Source organism: Alligator sinensis, unplaced genomic scaffold (assembly GCF_000455745.1).
Source record: "Alligator sinensis unplaced genomic scaffold, ASM45574v1 scaffold379_1, whole genome shotgun sequence".
NCBI lineage: Eukaryota > Metazoa > Chordata > Crocodylia > Alligatoridae > Alligator > Alligator sinensis.
This window is the reverse complement of record NW_005842001.1, coordinates 469,954-478,967: the sequence shown is the minus strand read 5'-3', so window position 1 is coordinate 478,967 and position 9,014 is coordinate 469,954. Positions and strand designations below refer to the sequence as shown.

The window sequence follows — 9,014 nt, the reverse complement described above, 5'->3', positions numbered from 1 at the left end:
GCATCCAGTTCCTCCAAGTGCCTCTGCACCATCTCAGGGTCTACGCATGGCAGTCTGGTGCCTTGCTGCTGCCTCTCTACAATCCCAGTGAGAGCCTTGTCCTGCCCCTCACTTAGGAACACTGAGGCAAAGAAATCGTTGAGAAGTTCAGCCTTGTCACCCCTGTCCGTCACCAATTCCTTCTGCCCCATTTAATAGGGGTCCTATTCCACCCTGGGCCTTCCTTTTACTCCCTATATATCTAAAAAACAATTTTTTGTTATCTTTAACTTGTGTTGCCATCCTCAGCTCCATGGTAGCTTTGGCCTGTCTAACTGCCTCCCTACAAGCGTGAGCAGAGGAGGTATACTCCTCTTTGGTAATCTCTCCCCGTTTCCACTTTTTATATGCTCCCCTTTTAGTCCACAGGCTGCCCTGGATTTCTCTGGTCAGCCAAGGAAGCCTGCTGGCCCCTTTCCCTCTTTTTCCTCGCATCGGGATCGTCTCCCTCTGTGCCCGAAGGATCATTTCCTTAAGGCACATCCACCCTTCCTGGGCTCCCATCTCTTCAAAACTCCTACTCTGCAGTGTGTCCTTGACTAATCGCCTGAGTTCATTGAAATCAGCTTTCCTAAAGTCTAGCACTTTCACCCTACTAGTTACCTTACCCACTCTACGTCTTATGATGAATTCTATTATTTGGTGATCACTGTCCCCCAGGTGACTACCAGGCTGTAGGTCCTCTACCATATCATCCCCCGTTGCCAATACCAGGTCCAGCTGGTACTGTAGGGGGATGAAAAACACACATTTTACCAGCTCGTTTCAGCTGATATTTGCAAACAGCATAGGAATGGTGAGGCTTGGGGTATTTTGTGTTCCGCACATTCTGGAAAAATTTGGTTAATGGACTCTTCTGACCTTTCCCCATGAAGCTGGGCCCTTTCTGACCTTTTCTTATCTTGTCTTTCCACCCAGAAGATCCCACCAGATCCTTTTCCCAATCTGTGCTCCATCTGTACCTTCTTATTCATTTCTGTTCTTCTTGATTAGCTAGGTGCAGTCTCTTTATGTGCTTTCCTTAAAGCTTCTTGTCCATCTTCAAACACCTAGTCTGGTTCTTGTTCTGTCTGCCTTCAGATCAGACTGTTTTTTCCTCCATGTCTTGGCTCCAAAAGTAGGGGCACTAAAAAGACAGAAGAGCCAGTTTCTCTGTGCCTCATACCCCAATAGCTGTAAACAGCAATTGCAGAGAAAGTATTTCTCAATGCCTGTAGACATGTGCTTAGAGTGTGCTCTATGCAGATTGAATCCTTGGAGAGTTTAGCTTCTGAACTATATAACTAGTCTCTACTGAGTGGGAGAGACTTGAGATTATTTTTCAATGGTCTTGAAGTTTGACCAAACCTGTATGGTTATTTGCAGTGAAAGAAAAGGTCTGTCTTTCACATGAGGGTGCCCCACTACACATCGCCACCCATAAGTGAATCTCTAAGACCTTCTTAAAGGAGGCTCTGAGCTTCTAAAAAAAAACCCTGTACATTTTTAAGAGGGTGAAGAAAATTATTTTTCTCCTTATCTCTTTTTCAGAAACAGCTGAGACATATGCCCTAAAACTAAAAAAAGAAGAGAGAGTGAGAAAAAATCAAGCCGAGGTAGGTGCTTGAAATCGGCAGTTCAGCATTTTGCCCTGGAATGGTTAATGTGGCAGTAATGAGGTTCCATCATGGGAGATGTTGGATGACCAACAATGTTGCGAGTTCTCCCTATAATTAATGAACTTTATGAACTATGTGAAAACTGGTGATTTTTAAAAAATGCATATCTAATATATTACTACGAATAGTGTCTTTGCTGGTCACAGAGCTCAAAATAAGCATTTTCTGATTATTTCACTATTTTGGTGGGTCCTGAGTCTGAGATTAAGTTTTTTTCATATACTTATTAATATTTAAATAAAACTCCTGCTAGATATTTCCTTTTATAATAGGTTAATACATGGAGAATAATGATGGATCATTTAATGTTGGCTGAAAGATAATCATAAGGGAGTCATATTAATGTATTACAGTTTAAAATATTCTAAGACCTAGAAGACCATTTTAAATGAGTTCAGTTTTATCCTTCTTTTTTTATTCCTCCATGTTATTTCTTTTTTGCTCTTCAAAAAGAGAAGACAGAAACAATAATCAGGTTCTCTTCCTTCCCCAAGGAATAAAAGGCAACCTCCATATCAGAAATAAACAGCGAGTCACCAAAGCTGCAGACAGTTTTTCTTCTAAGTGGATGATTTTCAAATAATTAATTGGTTCAGTCATATGCTGTGTACTCTAGTCCTTAGATGTGTCCTGATTTTTGCATGTCTCCTGGCAAGGTTTTTTGCACATGATCCTTGAAACAAATTTCAAAGATATCAATTTTTTGCAGTGACATTACTCAGTTTGGCAGCCATTCGTTCCATGCTTGATGTTGAAAATGATCATTTATAAGCTGTTTGCCGGCCTAACATAAATAATGTAGACTTGCAGTGTTCCTCTTGCAAATCTGGCATGAGGTGGACAACATGGTATTAGTACAGCATTGTATACTTGTCTAATGTGTGTTTGCTCACGTGCAAAGAAAAAAAAACATAGGTAGTAATCGTAAGAAAATTTCCACAAAAATGTGTTTTAAATAGGATTGCTGTTTTGTTAAGTGATTACAAACCATCTGGGTTTTCTAATCTACTTTTCTGCTTTAGCAGGTGAATGGATTCTATTCTGTGAAACCTAAAATCGTTTCCTCCTGCAGTATTTATATGTAACAGTAATGTAATGTTGGTGCTATGGTAGTTCCTAGAAGCCCCAACTGGGGCATTGGAATCATTGCCCCGTTGTATTAGACGCTCTATACATATATACACATACTATATAAAACTAGTTTGTGCCCCAAAGAGCTTACAATCTAATACATGACAAAAAGTAACAGATGGATATAACAAACAGTCAGGGGAGCACAAGCTAACAGTGAGACACTTATGATTAGAATAATAAGCAATAGTCAGCAGCTGCTTAGTTATTGTCAAGTGCTTTGTAGGCATCATGGCAGAGGTTAATAGAGGCTAATGTAGCAGCCTCTATTGGAGATATTCAAGGAGCTCTTCCCTTTCATAATGGCTAGCATGGGAGCAATGTCAGTTTGAAAAGAGAAACACGTACAATGTGTGGATGTATGGCTCTAAAATTAGCAAGTTTACCCTCTTCCAGTTTAGAACAGGGGTGCTCAACCCACAGGCCACATCCAGCCTATGGCCCCATGTCCTCCAGCCCACAGGGCTCTTCATAGCTCCAGAAATTTGGTAGCAGGGGAGTAGAGACATTGCTCCACTACGGTTATATTTTCTGGGCCTGGTGTGGATCTCCAGGCTCTGCACACTTGTTTGGGTACATGATCCAAGCATGTAAGTGGGGGGAGGGGAATGCCAGGCCTCAGGGACTAATCCCAGTATGCTGGGGCTGGAGGGGGGTCCCAGGGCAGGGGGACTAAACCTGGTAGGGGAGTGCAGTGTTACGCTCCCAGGGACCAGTGCTGGCACGCTGGGGTGGGAGGGAGCAGCACTGGGCTAGTCCCTGGGAACCAATTCTGGCAAGTGGGGCAGAAGCAGGCAATGCCAGTCCCCCAGGGACCAATCCCTGTGTGAGGAGGCAGCAGCGGGTGGTGCTGGGAGGCCCGATCCTGGCATGTAGGGCTTGATTTGGCCCACAGACCAGCCTGGTCCCACTCATCTGGTCTGCAGGGCCAAAAGGCTGAGCACCACCGGTTTAGAAGGTGTTTGGGGTACCAGCACCTGGTCTGATGAAAGCGTGCAATTTGTGTCCATATCAAAGAAAAAATTAATACCGTATGTAGTTGTTTAGAAGACAAGGTTTCTTCCTCTTTTTTGACATTGTGGGGAAAAAGCCCCTCACCTCATAATTGAGTACGAGATGGCAAGAATGGAGGCAGTTACCTGCTGTCCCCCTCCCTCCAGTTCTGACTCTGGCTCTGTCTCAGTTCCCAACCTGGGGGGACGGTCAGAGCTGAAGCAGCAGCTGCTGCCTTTCCTCTGCTGGCTATGTACCACCAGCCACTCTCCTCTGCAGCCTCAAACCACCACTGCCCCCACTCTCCCCCAACCCATGCTGCTTCTTCCTCTCTGCCATCCTCCTCCTTACCTTTGCTCCATGCTGGCATGTTCCATAGTTTCATAGTAGCTAGGGTCAGGAGGGACCTGAACAGATCATCTCCCCGGACACCCTGCCACAGGCAGGAATGAATGCTGTGCTCACAAGACCCCAGGCAGGTGATCATCCAACCTTCTCTTGAATTTGCCCAAGGTAGGGGCGAAGACCACTTCCCTGGGAAGTTGGTTCCAGATTTTGGCCACCCTAACTGTAAAATATTGCCTTCTGATCTCTAACCTACACCTTTTCTCCATCAGCTTATTACCATTGTTCCTCATCACCCCAGGTGGTGCTGTGGAGAAAAGGGCTCTACCTATTTGGTGTTGATCTCCCCTTATGAGTTTGTAGGCAGCCACCAGGTCCCCCCTCAGCCTCCTCTTGCTGAGGCTGAACAGGTTCAGGTCCCTCAATCTCTCCTCGTAGGACCTGTCCTGCTGCCCTCTCACCAAGCGGGTGGCCCTCCTCTGAACCCTCTCCAGGCTGGCTACTTCCCTTTTGAAGTGCGGCGCCCAGTACTGGATGCAGTACTCCAACTGCGGCCTGACCAAAGTCCCATTCCATCCTTGCTGCAGCCTGGAGCATGCAGCATGTGCTCCAGTCTGACCTTGTAGCAGTACTGCCAGCTCTGTGCCATCCCTGCTGCAGAGCTACTGTTCCTTGCCATTTGCCTTAGCATGTATCCCCCTATTGCTCCCTCCAATGTCTGTCCCCCTGGGGCAGCCCCATTACTATCTCTGCCATCACCTCTCCCCACACTGCCTGCAGTAGTGGCGGGGGAGGGCAGGTACAAATTCAAGATGATCCACCAATAATTAGAGTCCATGCTTGGAAAATTATAATACATTTTCTGTGTATGCAATCTAATTATTGGGGGGTCATTTTGTATGCAGGTGAATACAGTATTTCTTCTCTCCTTCCAGGTCCTACCACTCTCTCTTACCATAGTGCCTCAGCATTCCCCCTGCATCCTGATAATTATTTTATGGATTCAAAGGATTTGTGGTTGGTTAGTTGTTCCAAAAGATACTCTGATGCTTTTGCTAAGTCATAGATTCATAGATGTAGGCTTGGAAGGGACCTTGTAGATCTTCTAGTCCGACCCCCTGCCATGGGCAGGAGAGAGAATTGGGCTCTAATGACCCCAGCCAGGTAAATGTCGAGTCTCCTCTTAAAGACCCCCAGGGTAGGAGCCATCACCACTTCCCTTGGAAGTTGGTTCCAGATCCTAGCCGCCCTGACTGTGAAGTAGTGCCTTCTAATGTCTAATCTAAACCTACTCTCTAGCAACTTATGTTCGTTATTCCTTGTTACTCCAGGCGGCGCTCGGGGGAACAAGGTCTCTCCCAAACCCTGCTGGTCCCCCCTAGTAAGTTTATAGACGGCCACCAGGTCCCCACCATAGCCTTCTCTTGCGAAGGCTGAACAGGTTAAGGACCCATAGCCTCTCCTCATAGGGTCTGCCCTGCTGTCCCCGGATCATGCGGGTGGCCCTCCTCTGCACCCTCTTGATGCTGTCCACATCCCTCCTGAAGTGCGGTGCCCAGAACTGGACACAGTACTCCAGCTGTGGCCTGACTAGTGTCACGTAGAGGGGGAGGATCACCTGAGTTAGAGTCCTGCTCATAAGTACTGTGAACATGCTTTGTGATCAGATCTCAGAAAACACCTTATCAGAAAATGACTTCAACGCTGTTGTCAAAAATACGTTAAGTACTGTGGTTACATGTTAAATTTATTATTCAGTGGTATTAGTAAACAGATTTTTTTTTTTTTCATAAAGGTATTGCTGTGCTTATGAGAAATGGAATGACTGGTCTAATAACAATGATTAGTATAAACCTGATTGCCCCAATAATGTTTTATTATTTCCCTAAGATATATCGATTGAAAGCTGTACTAAATTGAAGTCTCTTCATCTTAGTACAATCTGTTCTAACCCATAAATAACTTCAGGGAAAAAATGGCTTTGCAGCTCTTCCTGGGAAATCTTTTCTCTCAGCAGGCTTGTTACTCAGAACAGGTCTGCCAATGTGTCATTGCATTCTAGCATTGTGTACTCTCTTTCCCAGTTTCCCATTTTTGATCTCTGGTGCATTCATATGCGCCTGTAAGAGACCCACTCATTCAGTAATCAGAGAACAACCAGAGTTGACCCTGTCTTCTGCCCGAGTTCACTGGGACCTGGAAAGTCCAACACTGATTGCTGCAGAACTGTTCCTTTATGGCATACAGTTCTTTCTAGGGTTGATGCCTGAGAGGTATATTGCAAAAAAAATCAATAGTTACATGACTAGAGGTTCATCTGCTGCTTTCTGTGGCATAATCTTCAGTAGCTTTTATACCTCTAAGGAGAGATTGACTCTGGAAAAATCAGCAAGGAAGCTCTTTTGCCTCCTTTCATTTTAGCATAATGAAGTCTGAATGTATAGAACTGAATGTGATAAATCCAAGTAGAACAGCAGAATTTGTACAACTTGTATGATATTATCAGATTGTTGGAATGCAGGGTGTGAAGCAGCCTTCTCTGGGTTATAGTGGGATAATTATTATTTTTTACTAACTGATGAGGAAGGGTTTTTTTTGGCTAAATATGTAAAACAACAATATAAAATGGAGGGTGAGTGAATCCAAATCTCATGATTTCCAGTGCTGAATCTACACTGCCTCAGTGAAATATACTTTAAGTGATGTGAAATGTGGATTAGAAGAGGACACTTAGTACCTTTAAGCCCTTGACTTCTAGAAGATGCTCACTATTTAGGCATATGAATACTGAAATGATAAGCAGTTAAGTAGAAATAGAGAAAAGAAACAATTTAGCAAGCAACCTACAGATTATAGGGTTTCTTACTTTGTTACTAACATTTTGGTAAAAGAAATAATTTTTTCGCTATGGTTGTAAAGTTTTGAAAGTATTTAGTAACTTGCTTGAGGGTCACAGCATGCAATAAATTCCTTAAAAAGATTTCAGTAAGTCTTGACAGGTGTGCAAGTTTAAGGGATTTGAGTCATACTAAAATACCAAAATTGTGGTTGGTACCCTGTGACTATGATTAGCATCAACCACTGAGCTCAATATTGATTTTTTTTTCTGAATGAATGCATATTAGGCAATCCGAGTTTGTGGAAAGATCAGTTGGAGTCTTAAATTGTTGTGCTGGTGTTGGCTGTCTCATTCTGATGCAGCTAACACAAGTGTAATTCTTTCCACTTCAGTGCAGTTCCTTCTGATATGGCCTGATATAAGTGAGACGAGTCAGACCCTTTGTCTCTTCTCAGCTATATGGAATGGTATTAATAATAGAATAGAATTTGTTCCATAGTTTTTTAACAAGTCAAAGTACATCCCTTGTCTTGTCAAGGATGAACATTGCTTTATAGAATGAGCTTAGCATGTGCTTAAGATTGATTGTTTGTCAATGGCGATTGGGAATGTCAAATTTACGTGATTAGCCAAGTAGTGTGTTTAGTAACGTTCTGTTCATTCCTTGCTCTTGTATTTTTTCTGCCTTGTGGAATTGCCTTGGAGTCTGGAAATCTGTTTTATATGCTGAGCCAGGCTGGCTTCTGCTAGTCTGATGTCATCTCTGCTCCACCTCCTGGAATATTGATTTTCACAGTGTACACTGTTAAATCAATATGATTTATATTGGCATTTACTTGCGACATAATAGTTAAGTGTGTCAACAATCAACTAAAAACATACATTGAAATAATGTGAAGGATTTCAGTAAAACCTGGCCAAAGAAGGGAATTCCCAATTAAAGTTATAACTGGCTGAGACAATACATGGTGTTTAGCTTCCTGACAATTGTAATCCATCGCTGCTGGCACAATGTAGCTATTACATCATACATTACTGAATATGTGTTACCAATATTATAGGTTTACTAATATAGATCCTGTTAATATAATTTCATGTCAAATAAAGAGTCACTGGGTGCATCTACATGAGACGCTATGTCACTGTAGCAATGGCGGGCACAAACTGTGATGCGGCAGCTACGTCACCTTAGCAAAGTGCTCCCTTGCTATGGTGATGTAGTAGCTAAAAATAATCATGCGCTGCCGGCATGGTGCAATACGGGCTGTTACTGCGCCATCATTTAGTACTTCCTAAAGGAAGTACTGACGGTGCAGTAACAGCGGCGCCATAAGGGCACACGTAGAAGTGCCCATTGTGCAAAATATTCTTAGTTATAAGATTTCAGTTTAATTTTGGAGCTTGTAAAAATGAGGGGTTCCATCTAATAAAGCATATCTATAGAGGGGAGATATGGGGTGCTTTTCCTCATAAACCCCATATATGGAAGTTGGAGTGATCCAAATCCTCTCTGTCTTAAGCAGTATGCTTATATTAGTATTATTATTTATTAAATTGTGCTTCCTTTTACCCCAGTATTGAACTGGTAGTGAATGATCTAGTCCTGGGCACAGAGCACCTAAACAGTCCCTCAGGATTGGGTAAGTTCCTACACCTTCAGAATTCCCAATCGTTCTCTATGGCTGTGGAACCTAGGGCTGCAATATAATTATGGATAAACCACACTGCTGAAGTTTTGGAGTCAGAATTTAACCCAGTGAGGACATGACATTGGTATTAAGGAACAGCATCTCTAATTGAAGATGTTTATCACCTTTGAAAATTTTTCATATTAAGTATGTGGCCTGACAGTTGCAAGAGCAGGGCATGAAAGTCTAGCTCTGTGCTGAGAAACATGAGATCCATAGCTTTTCTGGGCAACGAAGGCCATGTACAGCCCAGCATCCCATGGTCCTACTTTCCTGCACTCACAGGATGGCTTGATGCTCTCAAAGATAACGAATCTATCC

At 43.3% G+C, this 9,014-nt stretch overlaps 1 long non-coding RNA gene across 1 annotated transcript in view; it reads left to right on the top strand.

Annotated features, from left to right (window-relative positions):
* Positions 1–9,014, top strand: part of LOC112549945 — a 258,403-nt gene that overhangs the window by 188,927 nt on the left and 60,462 nt on the right. Inside the window, exon 3 of the long non-coding RNA XR_003093585.1 lies at positions 1,570–1,634. This is a non-coding gene — a long non-coding RNA (uncharacterized LOC112549945). The remainder of the gene's footprint in view (positions 1–1,569; positions 1,635–9,014) is intronic.